This window comes from Giraffa tippelskirchi, chromosome 9, assembly GCF_054371585.1.
Source record: "Giraffa tippelskirchi isolate mGirTip1 chromosome 9, T2T-mGirTip1v1.2.pri, whole genome shotgun sequence".
NCBI classification, from domain to species: Eukaryota; Metazoa; Chordata; class Mammalia; order Artiodactyla; family Giraffidae; genus Giraffa; species Giraffa tippelskirchi.
In genome coordinates, this window is record NC_137283.1 from 136,698,885 (window position 1) to 136,715,003 (window position 16,119).

Below are 16,119 nucleotides of genomic sequence, written 5' to 3' on the forward strand. Positions count from 1 at the left end.
TCAAATATTTTTAAATAGATGATTATTTTTCATTATACTTGTGCCGTATATAACCCAATCATTCTGTTAAAAATTAATATGATGATTATTGTGAATATAGATCTCTAATCTACACATTTATCCTCAAGGTTTGGAGTTACTATAATCAGAATAAGAGTTCATCCCATGGGCCATTTGAAGAGATTGAAAGTGATGAAATGTGAAAGTGTTAGTTGCTCAGTCATGTTTTGGATCCCATGGACTATAGCATATCAGTCTCCTCTGTCCATGGAATTTTCTAGGCAAGAATACTGGAGTGGGTAGCCATTCCTTTCTCCAAAGACTGGAGACTGAACCCGAGTCTTCTGCATTGCTGGCAGATTCTTTACCATCTGAGCCACCAGGAAAGCCCTAGAGAGTGATAGAGGCGGGGATAATTATGTATGTGACAAAGGAGGCTGCCCCATCACAGAGCATTTAGCAAGTTTTCTTCTGATTCCCATTGTCTCTGCAAGATTCAGAGAAGCTCAAAAAGAACATATTCAATCTATCAGTGGAGCCCTAACTGCTACCTTGTGATTTTTGTGAGAAGAGTATAGAGTCACTCATTAAAAACTGTAAACTTCCATATATTTTTTAATTTACAAACAAGATAGGTAAGATAGGGTATATATTAACTGTATGATACAAGTTTGGGGTTGAATTCCACATTTACCAGCCATGGAGTGGTTATTACAAGCTCATTGGCCTTGATTTCTTCCTGTGTCAGATTGGATTAATACTTGTCTGGTATGGTTGTTAGGGGATTAGAAATAATAGTGTGTGTCAAGCGCTTGGCACGTTGCAAGCACCCCTGGTATTGTTATTTGAAGAGGTGCTATGGGTAAACTGTTTACATTTAAAAGTTATTCACATTCTCTAGGTTTGATGTTGCTTGAAAGCCTTCTTTCCTGCCTGGTGGCTGACTTTCCCTTTTCTTATTGTTCTAAGAATACTTCTCCATTTGGCCCATTGTAAATAGTAACAATTGTTTAGCTGTTCCATCAGAAGAGAGAAGCCTTCCTGGAGCCTGGCAGACCTAGTGCCCTGTCTGATCTAACAGCTTTGGAGCTGGAGACAAAGCGCCCGGTCTCTCACTTCCTCCTCTGGGAAGAGAATAGTGACCCCAACCAAAATAGATCCTCGTCATCTTACAAACACCATCCAGAATAAACACTAAGGAAATGAGGGCAAAAATCCACTGTGGTGGATGTTGAGACAGAATTCTTCCTAAAAAAAGAAGGTTTTCAAAGCTCGTAGGAAGGAGTAATGGATATTACAGGACATGAATCATTGTTGTGCCAATTTCAGTTATAAATTAGTAATATACTAATGCAGGGTGGTTCTATTTGGATTACTTAAACATAGATATTACATCTAGAGAAATATGCCTATGGAGCTACATTTACAAGTAAAAATAGCTTAGGCAAACCTCACAAGAACCAACTTGCCCATGGAATTTGATGGAAAATTAGTTAAGATCTTGGCTTTAAAAAAAAAAAACCCATAAACTGCAATTCTCTCACATCCATAATGAAGCTTAGAATAAAAATCTTTGAAAATTATAGTTGGGTACAAATTAGTGATAAAGATTGAGGGCAGGTCAGGAAGCAACAGTTAGAACTGGACATGGAACAACACACTGGTTCCAAATAGGAAAAGGTACGTCAAGGTTGTATATTGTCACCCTGCTTATTTAACTTATATGCAGAGTACATCATTACAAACGCTGGACTGGAGGAAGCACAAGCTGGAATCAAGATTGCTGGAGAAATATCAATAACCTCAGATATGCAGATGACATCACCCTTATGGCAGAAAGTGAAGAAGAACAACAGAGCCTCTTGATGAAAGTGAAAGAGGAGAGTGAAAAATTTGGCTTAAAGCTCAACGTTCAGAAAACTAAGATCATGGCATCTGGTCCCATCACTTCATGGCAAATAGATGTGGAAACAGCAGAAACAGTGGCTGACTTTATTTTTGGGGGCTCCAAAATCACTGCAGATGGTGACTGCAGCCATGAAATTAAAAGACACTTACTCCTTGGAAGGAAAGTTATGACCAACCTAGATAGCGTATTGAAAAGCAGAGATGTTACTTTGCCAACAAAGGTCGGTCTAGTCAAGGCTATGTTTTTCCAGTGGTCATGTATGGATGTGAGAGTTGGACTGTAAAGACGGCTGAGAGCCGAAGAATTGATGCTTTTGAACTGTGGTGTTGGAGAAGACTCTTGAGAGTCCCTTGGACTGCAAGTAGATACAACCAGTCCATCCTAAAGGAAATCAGTCCTGAATATTCACTGGAAGGACTGATATTGAAGCTGAAACTCCAATACTTCGGCCACCTGATGCAAAGAGCTGACTCATTTGAAAAGACCCTGATGCTGGGAAAGATTGAGGGCAGGAGAAGGGGACGACAGAGGATGAGATGGTTGGATGGCATCATTGATTTGATGGACATGGGTTTGGGTGGACTCCAGGAGTTGGTGATGGACAGGGAAGCCTGATGTGCTGTGGTTCATGGCGTCACAAAGAGTCGGACACGACTGAGCGACTGAACTGAACTGAACTGATTGAGGGCAGGAGAAGGGACACTAAAAACAAACATTGCATCATGAGAGTAATAGTAATCAACTTTTCAGTTGAATTATTGCTAAATTAATCATTTCTATTTAAACAAAATAATGATCTTTATCAGTCATAAAATTCCCTAGCTTTTTTTCCCTCATTGGCCAATTTCTCTATTGTCTGGACTTTAGATAATGTCTAAAACTCAAAAAATATGTGAATTCAAATTCAAATTCAAGGTCAATTCATTGATAATACTAGATAGCAAAATCTGAAGGCTATCAGATCGTATGACATAAGGAGCTTCATTTGCCTGAAAAATCTGCACTTTCTCATTCATGAAAAAAACCCACTTATAATAAGGTAGCCTCTTGGTCTACTGAGATATTATGAACTATCTGAAGAAGGAAAAGTATGTAGTAAACTTTATAGTTCTGTTTCAGAAATGGGGGAGTGTACTTCATTTAACAGATATCTGAATTTACAGTTACTGAAATCAAAGTGGAATGATCCTGAAATTAAAAAAGATAATAGGAAAGAATTAGGTCTAGAAGTAGATCCAAGTGTACCTGGGAGTGGAAGTCACTGGGGAAGGAAGTGTAATATGCAATATACAAACAATTCAAAGTTCATACAATACATGGAATTGGGATAATTGGCTATCCATTAGCAAGAAAATAGTATCAACTCCGATTCATAACATCCAAAAGTAAATTCCAGCTATATTAAGGAACTAGACATACAACATGTAAAACCATAAAAAAGAAAAATTAGGAAAACACTTGTATAGCTATGGAATGAGACAAGCTTCTTTAGCAAGATAGGGAACAGAGTAAATTAACATTACATTTTTGAAAAAGCAATTCACACTATAGAGTACTATGCAATTATTTCATAAAGGATAAAATGAAAGAATCAAATAAATAAACATGTATAACTACTGTGTGGTATAAACCAAAAGAAGAGGAACTTGTAAGAGAAAATATTTACAACACATATAAAACAGCAGCTTAAAAATCCCTCATACACAAACAGCTTTTACAAATTAATTAGAAAATGACAGATGTGAACAGGCAATTCACAGCAGAGGAAATACAAAGGACCAATAATCCTAAGAAAAGATGCTTGACATCCATATTAGTAGTCACGAAAGTGACAATTGAAATACCTGGCCATCATTTGAGGTCGAGAGACAGTGTTCCTACCAGCATGAAATAACTTCAGACAAGACCTGATACCCACTGTTGTTAAGTCTTGGGGGTAATCCATACTGTTGAACACTTGGTATGGTTCTGTAAATTGCTTCATTCCAAAAGTAATCTAACAGGATTTGTCAAGATATAAAAATGCACAAAGACTTTACCTATAATCTCAATTCTGGGTGGTTATCTCACAGAAATAAAAATAAAGTATGTAAATATATATACAAATGTGCTTTTTAATTGAGGAAGGCAGGACCGTGTGATGGTTAAGAACATGGCCTCTATAGTTAGACTTGGGATTCACATTGATAACTTACCTTGTAAGTTATTCAATCCCATGTGCGTCAGTTTTCTCATCTGCAGAGAAAGAAGACAAAATATATATCACATGAAATTTTTATAAAGATTAAATGATAAGATGCATGTTAAGTGCTTAAAACATCATCTACTATATTTTAAGACCATAATAAATATTGGTTAATACTATCATTCAGCATTATTTATAGTAACAAAAACAACCTGGATATCCATCAACAAGGATAATAATTGACTTGCACTATGAAACCATCAAAAATAATGAGGCATATTTGTATGCATGCATTTGTCCAAGATACATTCAGTGGAAAAGTACAAGTTACAGTCTGATGTATAATGCCAATTTTAGAATAAGAGCAAAATGAAATAATTATTTTCCAGATGTGCCTATTTTTGTAGTGGGATAATATTTTGAGATAGTAACCATTTCTTTTTCTTCCAATAGTACACCTTTTATACCCTTCTACCCTTACCCCTATTTGAGCCCCTAAACTGCTCCAGGTCTGTTGTTTCCAATGAGCTATGACTAGAGAGAAGAATCATTCTCACAACTGGCTTCCAAAAACTCCAACTTGCAGATATTTGAGGATTGGAGAAGAGAGGGGTCTCCTGATTGCCTGACTGAAAAAAGATAATCTGACAGAAATTAAAATACAAATATACAAAGCATCTTACAGAGATTCTTATTAAAGGTTGAAAGTAGATGCCCCCAGCCTAGGGAGAGGTGAAAATGTATTAGAAAGAAAGCAATGAGCACTGGAGGTGAGCCTGGAAAAAAGGGGCCCCAAACCAAATGCCTTGATAGAGCTGGGCAAGTGGAAAACTACAGCTCGGCCGGTGGGATCTAAGACTAGAGGAAACTGACCTCAACTTCCGGGTGGAGGTCAGGAAGGCTGGCAAGAGCCCACAGAGGAAATTGCTATAGGGCATCAGATAAGCTGGCAGAGATTGCCGTGGCTCAGACACAGCACAGAAATCCACACACCTGACAGGGTCTAACAACGGGGGCCTGCATGTCTGTGGGAACCGGTGGCCAAGACCCAGATAGGGTGAAAGAAATGTCGGTATTACCATGGTCACCACGAAGCAGATGCTGCACATGCTTTACCTCCCACTCAGTTTCTTGGTACTGCATAAACTTCTCTCTGTCCCCGAAATGCTAGCCAATTTATAGGAAAAAGGAAGTTATTCCAAATAACTGAGACTGAATGGCTACCTAACTGATGGGATGGAACCTCAAGCTAGAAATTAATTTGAGCTAAAGAAAAATTGTTACATTTCTCCTCATCAAAGTTGTGGACTCATACAAGTTACAGGAATTTTAGTATGTTCATATATAGATGGTGAAAATACAAATTGTTAAGAGGAATCATCTAGCAGCAGGGGAGAGGCTGTAAAGCTGGAAAGGGAAGGATAAATCATTAGTTTTAATTTAGATATTTCTGTAAATTTAAATAGTTGAGTGAATAGATATTCCTTTTGTTAGTGAATTGACTGGAATATTATCAAATGCAAAGACAAGTGCAAATGCAACAGCAAGTTCAAAATCATTTCAGAGTACATGATAAAAGTCAAGATTCAAATGCCTATTTGGGGCAAATTATTAATATTCCTGGGCCTCAGTTTACTTATTTATAAAATGAAGGGTTAGGTTAAGTGATTTATATAATCATGCCTGTTCTTAAAAAGGTACAAGCAGGTGTGGCAGAAAAGAGTTACATTTGTGAAGGAACTTGTATAAGTAAAGGCCCTTGTAAGTTAATGTTCTAAAGATAAAGATTATAGGAACTATAGTGGAAAAACAGAACTGTTCCATTAAACAGAGGTTTGTTTGTCAATCTCAAATCTGCCAAATACTATCTGTGTGACCTTGGGCAAGGCAGTTTACACACTTTGGGTTTCAACTCTTTAAACATCTCTAAAGTAAAAATGTCCAAACCTGTCTGTACATTAGAATCAATCAGAGGCTTAAAAAAAATCACATGCCATGCATCCAATAGGAATAGGTATATATACTACCAAAAATATATATAGGAAGGTTCACGGCAACACTATTTGTATTAACTCAAAACTAGAAACAATCCAAATGCCCATCAAAAGTAGAATGAATAAAGGAATATTGATATACTGGCAATTGAATACTATGAAGCAAGGGTCAGCAAACTTTTTTTATGTAAGGTGCCAGATAGTAAACATTTTCAACTTTGGCAGTCAAACAGTCTCTGAAGCAACTAAATTCTGGCACTGCTGTGTGGAAGTAGACAAGACAGAAAGAAATTAGTCTGAAGTCTTTATGATCCATGCAGGAGGCAGACAGGAGACCTGGCCTGGGTGCTGTCAGTTCTCTCCTTATACCTCACCTTTTATCTTGGTCTAGCTACACTGGCTTTTTTTATTTTCCCTCAAAAGCACCAAATCCATTCCTGCCTTAAGATTTCTGCACATACTATTCCCAGTGTTATCACAGTCAGCCCCAAGATCTTTGCCTATTGTTCTTATCATTCAGGCTTAACTCCCAGGTACCTCCTCAGTTATGCCTTAACTGACCACACAATCTAATTGCATCCCTATGACTCTATCACACCATCTTTATCATATCACCTTATTTTCATCATAATATTCCCTTATCTATGATCTATTTATATTTATTGCCTGATTTCTCTGTGTTGGACATCACCTTTGTAAGAGCAAAGACATGTGCTTCTTTCTATTGGAAAAAATGATCCAAGACTCAGAAACATGAGAAAGAAATTACTAGGCATACTTTTAGTTTTTAGTAGAGGGCACTGTCTAAAGTGGAGTAGTAAAGAAACTGCCTGCCAAGAAGGAGACGCAGGTTCAATCTCTGGGTCAAGAAGATCTCCTGGAGAAGGAAATGGCAACCCACTCCAGTATTCTTGCGTGGAAAATCCCATAGACAGAGGAGCATGGTGAATTACAGTCCATGGGGCCACAAAAGAGTCGAACACAACTTAGCAACTAAAGAACAACAATAAACTATCTAAAGCAGAGATTAGAAAATCTTTCCTGTAAAGGACTACAGAGTAAATATTTAGGCTTTGTGGGCCAGAAAAAGCAAAACTAAGGCTATTATGTTGGATGTAGGTACTTATAATAACAAGAAAGAAAATAGTTTTCACAATTTTTAAATTAATAACATGATAAAATAATAATTGATATAATTTTTTAATAATATGGGTCCATTAATATAAAGAATGAAATGTTTTGAGGAGTATACAGTTTGCTTCATTGAGGTTGAAAGTATGTTCAAAATCGATTGCAAATGTTTATCTCAATGTTAATCTGTATTAAGATTTTATATATCTCATCTATCTTCATACATGTTGTTGCTGTTCAGTCATTCAGTTGTGTCCAACTCTTTGTGACCCCATGGACTGCAGCATGCCAGGCTTACATTCACTATCTCCTGGAGTTTACTCAAACTCATGTCCCTTGAATCATAGATGCCATCCAACCATCTCATCCTCTGTCATCTCCTTCTTCTCCTGCCTTCAATCTTTCCTTGTATTAGGGTCCTTTCTTATAAGCTGGCTCTTTGCATTAGGTGGCCAAAGTATTGGAGCTTCAGCTTCAGGATCAGTCCTTCCAATGAATATTCAGGGTTGATTTCCTTTAGGATTGACTGATTTGATCTCCTTGCTGTCCAAGGAACTCTCAAGAGTCTTCTCTAACACCAGAATTCAAAAGCATTGATTCTTCAGCATCCAGCCTTCTTTAAGGCCCAGCTCTCACATCTGTACATGACAACTGGAAAAACCATAGTTGGACTATACAGACCTTTGTTGGCAAAGTGATATCTCTACTTTTTAATACACTGGCTAGGTTTGTCATAGATTTTCTTCCAAGGGGCAAGTGTCTTTTAATTTCATGGCTGCAGTCACCATCTGCAGTGATTTTGGAGCCCAGGAAAATAAAGTCTGTCACTATTTCCATTGTTTCCCCATTTATTTGCCATGAAGTGAGGGGACCAGAAGCCATGATGTTAGTTTTTTGAATGCTGGAGTTTTAAGCCAGCTTTTTCACTCTCCTCTTTCACTTTCATCAAGAGGCCCTTTAGTTTCTCTTTATTTTCTGCCATTAGGGTGGTGTCATCTGCATACCTGAGGTTATTTCTCCTGGCAATCTTGATTCCAGCTTGTGCTTTATCCAGCCCAGCATTTCCCATGATGTACTCTGCATATAATTTAAATAAGCTTCACACAGGTAGGTACTGCCAATATCTGAGAGAATGTGATTCAACTGAGCATACTCATTGCTTGGAAACATTCATAAAATTCTATTACATTCTCCTCTTAGTATTTGCTCAGAAAATCATAGCAAAACTTTACCACTGCTAGGCCATCAGAAGAAGAAGAGAAAGGAGGAGGGGGAGGGGGAACAAATAATTAGCCTGGCAGTGCTTCAATAAAACTTTATTTACAAAACAGAAGGTTGACCCCCTGTTATATAACAATGAGAACAAACAAACTCTAACTACATGCAACAACATGGATGTATTTCACAAGCATTCTGTTGAGTCAGAGAAGCTAGATACAAAAGAACACACACTATGAGGCTCCATTTATATAAGTTTCAAAATTAGGGAAAAGTAAGCTATGATCCTAGAAGTCAGAATATATAGTGTTTACCTTGGGAGAGAGTGACTAGTAGGTAGTCCAAAGAGTTGTCTTCTGGACTGGATTGCTTTGCTAATTGATTTGAGATTGTATTCACTTCATGAAAATTAATGAAACTACACTTACAGGATTTGTACCTCTTTTTTTTTTTTCCTGGTACAAGCTTGACCTCAGTGACAAGTTTACATAAAAATTAGATATTTCAAGATCTCATTCTGTAAGAATCTGAGTTAGGTGGTTGACAGTGTGGCCTGCGATTCTGTCCTTAACCCAGTCTTGGAGAGGTTGGTGACCTGCCTAGGGTCACGTCGTGAGGAGAGCTGACACAGCAAGCTCTTGCCATGCTGGGCAGGGGGTAAGCCAGCGTACAGAAAGAGAGCACGTGCAACGCCTGTCCTTGAGAATGGACTGGTAATTAGCTAACGGAAGCCAAGGTTACATTCCAGACTTTAACCTGGACTAATATTTGCACTACCACCTGAATATTCTCATTGACTTCTGCCACTTGGGCAGAGCACCAGTTCAGAGTTTCATAGGTTATTAGAGTTGCTGGGAAGTTGCCAGAAAGCTGTCTGAGTACAGCATGAGCAAAGCAGCCTGCTCTCCAAGCAGATGGTCCTGGTGCTCTTTCTAGTTCCCTGATCCTCTTATCCTTCTTATAAGTGTTGTGGTATAGCAGACCCAACCGGAAGTTTGGGTTGAAACAGAAAGAAACTTCACATTCTGGTTTTGCAATTTGTTTGCAAATTACTGAATTTTACCCAACTATAATTTTTCTCATTTGTAAAATAGGCATAAAATCTATTCTCATTTGCTTTATCCTCCCTACCCCTATGACATGCAAAGTTTCTTTTCCTCTTTTTTTTAACTCAATATTCAATGTATTCAATACATTTTTATTGAATATTCACTTATGTTCCAAGCATTATGAAGGCTTTGATAATGACTATCTCATTTAGTCTTTGTCAGTAAGGAAGGTTCATTTATGAACCACATTTTATATATGAAGAAACTAAGAATCAGAGAACTAGGTAATAAGAGGAGGAACCAATTTCCCACTGAAGAAATCAAACTGGGAGCCTAACCCTTAAACTCTGTTTTGAAAGATGACAGTGCCAGGCAACTATCACTGTGTCTGGCCCATGGATGACATTCAGTTCAGTTCAGTTCAGTTGCTCAGTCGTATCCGACTCTTTAAGACCCCATGAATCCCAGCATGCCAGACCTCCCTGTCCATCACTAACTCCGGGAGTTTACCCAAACTCATGTCCATTGAGTCGGTGATGCCATCCAGCCATCTCATCCTCTGTTGTCTCCTTCTCCTCCTGTCCCCAATTCTTCCCAGCATCAGGGTCTTTTCCAGTGAGTCAACCCTTTGCATGAGATGGCCAAAGTATTGGAGTTCCAGCTTCAACATCAGTCCTTCCAATGAACACCCAGGGCTGATCTCCTTTAGGATGGACTGGTTGGATCTCCTTACAGTCCAAGGGACTCTCGAGAGTCTTCTCCAATACCACAGTTACAAAAGCATCAATTCTTCGATGCTCAGCTTTCTTCACAGTCCAGCTCTCATATCCATACATGACTACTGGAAAAACCATAGCCTTGACTAGATGGAACTTTGTTGGCAAAGTAATATCTTTGCTTTTTAATATGCTATCTAGGTTGGCCATAACTTTCCTTCCAAGAGGTAAGCGTCTTTTAATTTCATGGCTGCAATCACCACCTGCAGTGATTTTGGAGACCAAAAATATGAAGTCTGACACTGTTTCCACTGTTTCCCCATCTATTTCCCATGGATAACATTCAGTAGGTGTTAATTCTGTGTTTCCTTTTTCCTCAAAGAACTAGAATAAGAGCTGGGCCTTGACGATCAGAAAATCTGGATTTTAGTGGCTTGGTAAGTCACTTTTATTTCCTTACTGGTATAATAAAGACTCCGGATTGGGTAAATCTGAAATGTCTCTCCTTAGGCTGAATGAATCTGTACTCTCTATGAATTCTTGCTTCAAACAGAAAATAAGAACCTACTAATCTCTGCAATGTGAAAGCATGTGGCATGGAAGTGCTCCCCACACCTGATGTGAATCCCTGAAATTCACCTACAATGGAAGTAGTTTTGTTAAAATAATCTATGCATTTTTGACATCTTGACAACTTAGCAGATAATGCTGAATATTCTACAAATTGAGAAGTGTTGATGGCCATGTAGTTGGTGGAGATGGTGTTGATAAAATATAACCCTGTTTCCATATGGGATGCTTTCTTATAAAGGCAAAGTTGGAATATAGATCAGATTTGAAAATCATTCGACCAACAAGTATTGTAGAAGACACAAATGGCAAATCCACAGGATAAACTAAGTATGACTTTTATATTACTCACTTTCTGGTTATTTGCCAGCATCTAAAACCCAATTAATATTTACGGGAGAATGAATTTTGTTCAAGTCATTTGCCAAAGTAAAAGCAGAGGTTGGTTTGAATACTAAGCCAATATTTTGTAGAATTTTAGAATAACATTAAAATAAGTTTTTATAATTTATGGGATGTAGACAGAAACATTACATTAAAAAATAAACCATTAAAAATCACTATTAATTTTGGATGGCACAATAGTCAACAGGGTTGAAAGATTTAGTGTTCTAGTAATAAGAGTTTGGAATTCCAAAACACAGAAAAATTGACATTTTTACTGCTTTGCTTAGTTTGGTTTTATTCCAGGAAGTTAGGAGACACTGGGCTAGACAGTATAGATGACAAGTTGTGATGTGAATGTTTCCCATGAGACAGGAAATGCTCTCAGACCCTGCACATGACTCCACAAAGTTTGATCTTTGTTTTCAGTACATCCATTTGCTTCTTTTTACTTAATCCTATGTATTATGCCCAGAATAGACTAAGAGAAAGTTGTAGTAACAGGGTGATATGCCTCCCTTTAAAGAAATTGCTCTTGTGGCACCGAGGAATAAATGAAGATGCATTTTATGATTTAGCTTCCTATTTGATATATTTGATATGTGCTGTGCTTTGTTGCTCAGTCATGTTCAACTCTTCGCTACTCTATGGACTGTAACCTACCAGGCTCCTATATTCTCAGGCTTCTCTGGGGATTCTCCAGGAAAGAGTACTGGAGTGAGTTGCTATGTCTTCCTCCAAGGGATTTTCCTGACCCAGGGATCAAACCAGGGTCTCTTGCATTGCAGGTGGATTCTTTACCAGCTGAGTTACCAGGGAAGCCCATATTTGATATAAATGGATATATATATGGAGTAACCTTTCTAAGGATCTCATAATAAAACTTTTCAGTTCCCAAATGCTGGTGATTTTGAGCACAGATACATATATGCATATATATAATTGGTTTTCAAGTGATTTCAATTTTTAAAAAAGAAATCACTAAAAATCAGCTCTAACAATGAATACATTTTGAATTTGTGTTTTTGAGCTATTACTATTTAGGTCATGCAAACTTTGGGAATTAATTACCCAGAATATTTTGAGACTGATTCATGCTGTCTTTTGAATCTGCTCACTTAGAAGTGTCAGGAAAATTTTTCTTTAAAAAACCAGAGTTGGCTTCAGTTCAACTCTGATGCCATCCATTGTCCCAAAGGTATGCTCTTATTGCTGCAAAAGAAGAAAAATATATATAGCGCATTTTTAAATTATTAACTAATGCTAGCTGAAACATGGAAATTTATGATAACAATAGTGCAAAGTTATGGTAAAAATCTTCCCTCCCACAAATATTTCTGATGGAAATTACAGCAACATTACTTCAATCCAAACCAGAGAACTGCAATAGAATGATACACTTCATTCCATTTTCTATCCAAGTTTTTATTGCAAAAATCCCAGTTTTTAGTATCATTTTTAAGGCACCTATTTGGCCATTGAGTGAAGGGGTAGAATATCAGCTGTCAGCACTTGAAAAGGGAGGTGAGGTGTCGGTAGGGTCATGTTCTTTCTGATGCCCTCTCCCAGTTTTTGGCAGCCCCCACGTATCCCTTGGTTTATAGTAGCACAGCTCCAATCTCTGACTTCTTTATATCACCGTCTTCTCCATGTGTCTAGATCTTCACATAGTGTTCTCTGTCTGTATGCCTTTCTCTTATAAGAGAGTTCTTTTAGTCTAAGGGCCTACTCTACTTCATATGAACTCATCTTAACTAATTACATCTGTAACAACTGTCTTCCAATTATTTGAAGGTCATTCTGAGGTGTTGGGGGTTAGACTCTCAACATATTTTGGGGGGCTGGGGATACAGTTCAACCCATAATACCTGCTGTAGATATTCTAGATGCTAGGATTACAGAGTGAGTATGAGAAAATCCATGTCCTCCAAGTGCAAGGAGATTGACATTACACAGAAACCAAGAATATCAGCTAGTGATAAGGACTACATGAACAATTATATAATAGGGCACCTACTTAGATTAAGTGATCAGAACAATCATTGTAGGGTAACCTTTAAGCTGAGTTCCCAAGATAAGATGGAGTTGTTGTTGTTGTTCATTCGCTAAGTTGTGTCTGACTCTTTGCAACCCCATGGGCTGCAGCAACCAGGCTCCCCTGTCCTTCACTATTTCCCGGAGTTTGCTCAGATTCATGTCCATTGAGTTGATGATGCTATTTAACCATCTCATGGAGGCAGCCATGTAAATATGGAGAAAGAGGATTCTAGTCAAAGGAAACCAAGGATCCCAGGGGAGGAAGAGCCGGTCCTTCTACTACTGCTCCTGCAAAGTCTGTCAGCACAATGGATTTCCTTTCTTTTCATGAATTTATGTATTGCTTCACAAATTATTTACCTGAATTTCAGCTTCTAGTAGGTAATTTTCTGTGAAGTTTTGGATGAATGGAATAGCAACCCAAAGAATGTAACTTTTTGTGTTCTAAAATAGAGTATTCATCTTTAATTTGAAGACAGAATATTGTTTTGTGGACTAGGAGACTATTTTTATAGTTTGACAGCTACATCCCAAATATAACTGAAATATCATTGCAAATAATTATAGAACATAGAGAAATCATTAGGGACCTGAAACGTCTTACTCATATCACCTTGGAGAGAGACAGTGAAGTTGCTCAGTTGTGTCCAACTCTTTGTGACCCCATGAACTGTAGCCTGCAAGGCTCCTCCATCTGTAGGATTCTCCAGGTAAGAATATTGGAGTGGGCTGACATTTCCTTCTCCAGAAGAACTTCCCTACTCAGGTATCGAACCCAGGTCTCCTGCACTGCAGGCAGACTCTTTACCATCTGAGCCACAAGGGAAGCCCCAAAACAAACAAGAGTATAAAGCATTGACTGGGAATCGAACCCAGGTCTCCCATGTGCGAGGCAGAAATTCTACCACTGAACCACCAATGCCCCTATTGGAAGAAGATTCTTAGGAAAGTGTGGCCTATGTCAAAAGTAGCTGTATTTTATATGGTGATATCAAATCTGATTTGTACCAATGCATTCATAAAATATATTAATTATCATTTATAAGAAAATCATGCTCAAATTTATCTTTCCATTGGTTGAAAATAATGTAGAAATAGTCATTTTGGTGTAATACAGCTACTTTTGACATAGGCCACACTTTTCTAAGAACCTTCTTCCCTTTTTAAATTCTGTAATATAAGACACAGTGATCCGAAGCTGGGCTCTCAATTGTTTCACCTCAAGCAAAATTGAAAACATTTTATGATAAGGAAAACCTGCAGAGAAGATTTAAAGGCTAAAATCTTTAGCCTGTTTTCTAAGTCAAATTTGGGTTTGCATATTTAATATTGTTGGGAAGATTCACAGTAAAAATGGGGCACCGTTTTTGATCTCTGTTGTTTGCAGACATAAGCATATTTTACTCACTGAATTATTAACTTCTCCATAAGCCTGTCAGTTTTTAGAAAAAGACAAAGAACTTGCAAAATAACATGTCAGAAACTGTGATTCAGAGAGAGAACAAATGCATCCAACTCCCAGAATAACCTCAGAATTGACCCGATGGAGTCTTAAATAAGAAGCTTTCTAAGAATATGGTTGCTTCACAGTAACTTTCTATGAATTTTCTCAAACAGAATTTCACAAGGGCCCATGGCACTCAAAATTTTAAATTGCTCATCTTTTCATTTATTTTTTGGGGGAGGGGGGAAGATAGCTAACAAGTCCTTAAAATTTCACCAAATCATTGACACACTTTTTGTGAAATAAACATGTTAAGAAATTTACAGGAGAGCCACTCTTTTCTATCGCATTAGAAGAACAATATTAGGAGTTTCAACACAAGGTCAATTCTACTCTATCCCTTTGGGTTCTTCTAGACTAGTCTAAACAAAGTAACCCAGCATTCACCTTTGATGGGATGCAAAAGTCAGTCATCTCTCTCCTCATCCCATACCACCTCCACCTACAGTTCCTGGATGCATTAGACCCAGGCATGCAGTATCTGGTGTCCAAGCCCAGGGGACAGGCACCATGAATACTGCAGCTACTAAACATGATCTACTGGGACAGCCAGAAAGGAAGTCAGTTCTTATTCATCTGGGTTTTCTGTTGCTTCTTAAAGCCCACAATGATTTTCAGATGTTCGAGTGAAATGCTGGTACCCTGGAAGAGTCAACAAATGAGCTATGAATATTTTATTAGTACTATTAATAGCTCATCAAATAGTGAACGGAGGCTGGTAGATTCAAAACTCACATATAAATAACTGTTTAGAGTCCATTGTTAGTAGCTGCTGAGCATTAAGATCTACTTTGTAGCCTGATCTAGTGAAAATACGTGTGTACATATCTAATTTGAGAGATGGGAAGGTGGGAATCCAGAATATAGAGAAGCCTTTGAACTTCCTTTGACTAAGTCAAACATAAGAAGTTATCACTTTCTACTTTTCACATCACAGTCAAAAATACTCTTCCTTCCTTTGGTTCTGGAAGTGCAATGCAAGAACAGGTATGAGTCTCTTGGCTTTTTGCTTGTATTCATGTTCCTTTTGTGCCTCTCAAGTTTTGCACATCAGTAAGTAAGTGAAGACAGTATGTGTAGAAAGAAAAACATGCCCTTGAAGTGGTTTGCAGCTTCAAGGAACATAACAAATGTCAGCCTAGGAAAATAGCAACTTACTCAAGGTCAAAACAAATGCAATTTGCTGTCTTAGGGAGACCAACTTGCTGGTACAGGTGAAGGAGCACTTTCTTCACATGAGAACCACACCATCTTGGCAGGCTGTTTGAGTGAACCAGGCTGCAGTGGGGAGGTTTGTCCCAAATCTTTCATTACCTCGCTCTGACTTACTACCAAAGACTGCCCAGGCATGTAGATACTAGTGAATTCTGTGTATCAGCAGGGACTGAGAAAATGAAAACTGAAGAGGCTTCACAGATGTGG

The 16,119-nt window shown here is 38.0% G+C and overlaps 1 non-coding gene across 1 annotated transcript; it reads right to left on the reverse strand.

Annotated features, from left to right (window-relative positions):
• Positions 1-14,044: 14,044 nt before the first annotated feature.
• On the reverse strand, positions 14,045-14,115 carry TRNAA-CGC (transfer RNA alanine (anticodon CGC)). Its single transcript has one exon. It is a non-coding gene; the product is annotated as a tRNA-Ala (tRNA).
• Positions 14,116-16,119: the final 2,004 nt, after the last annotated feature.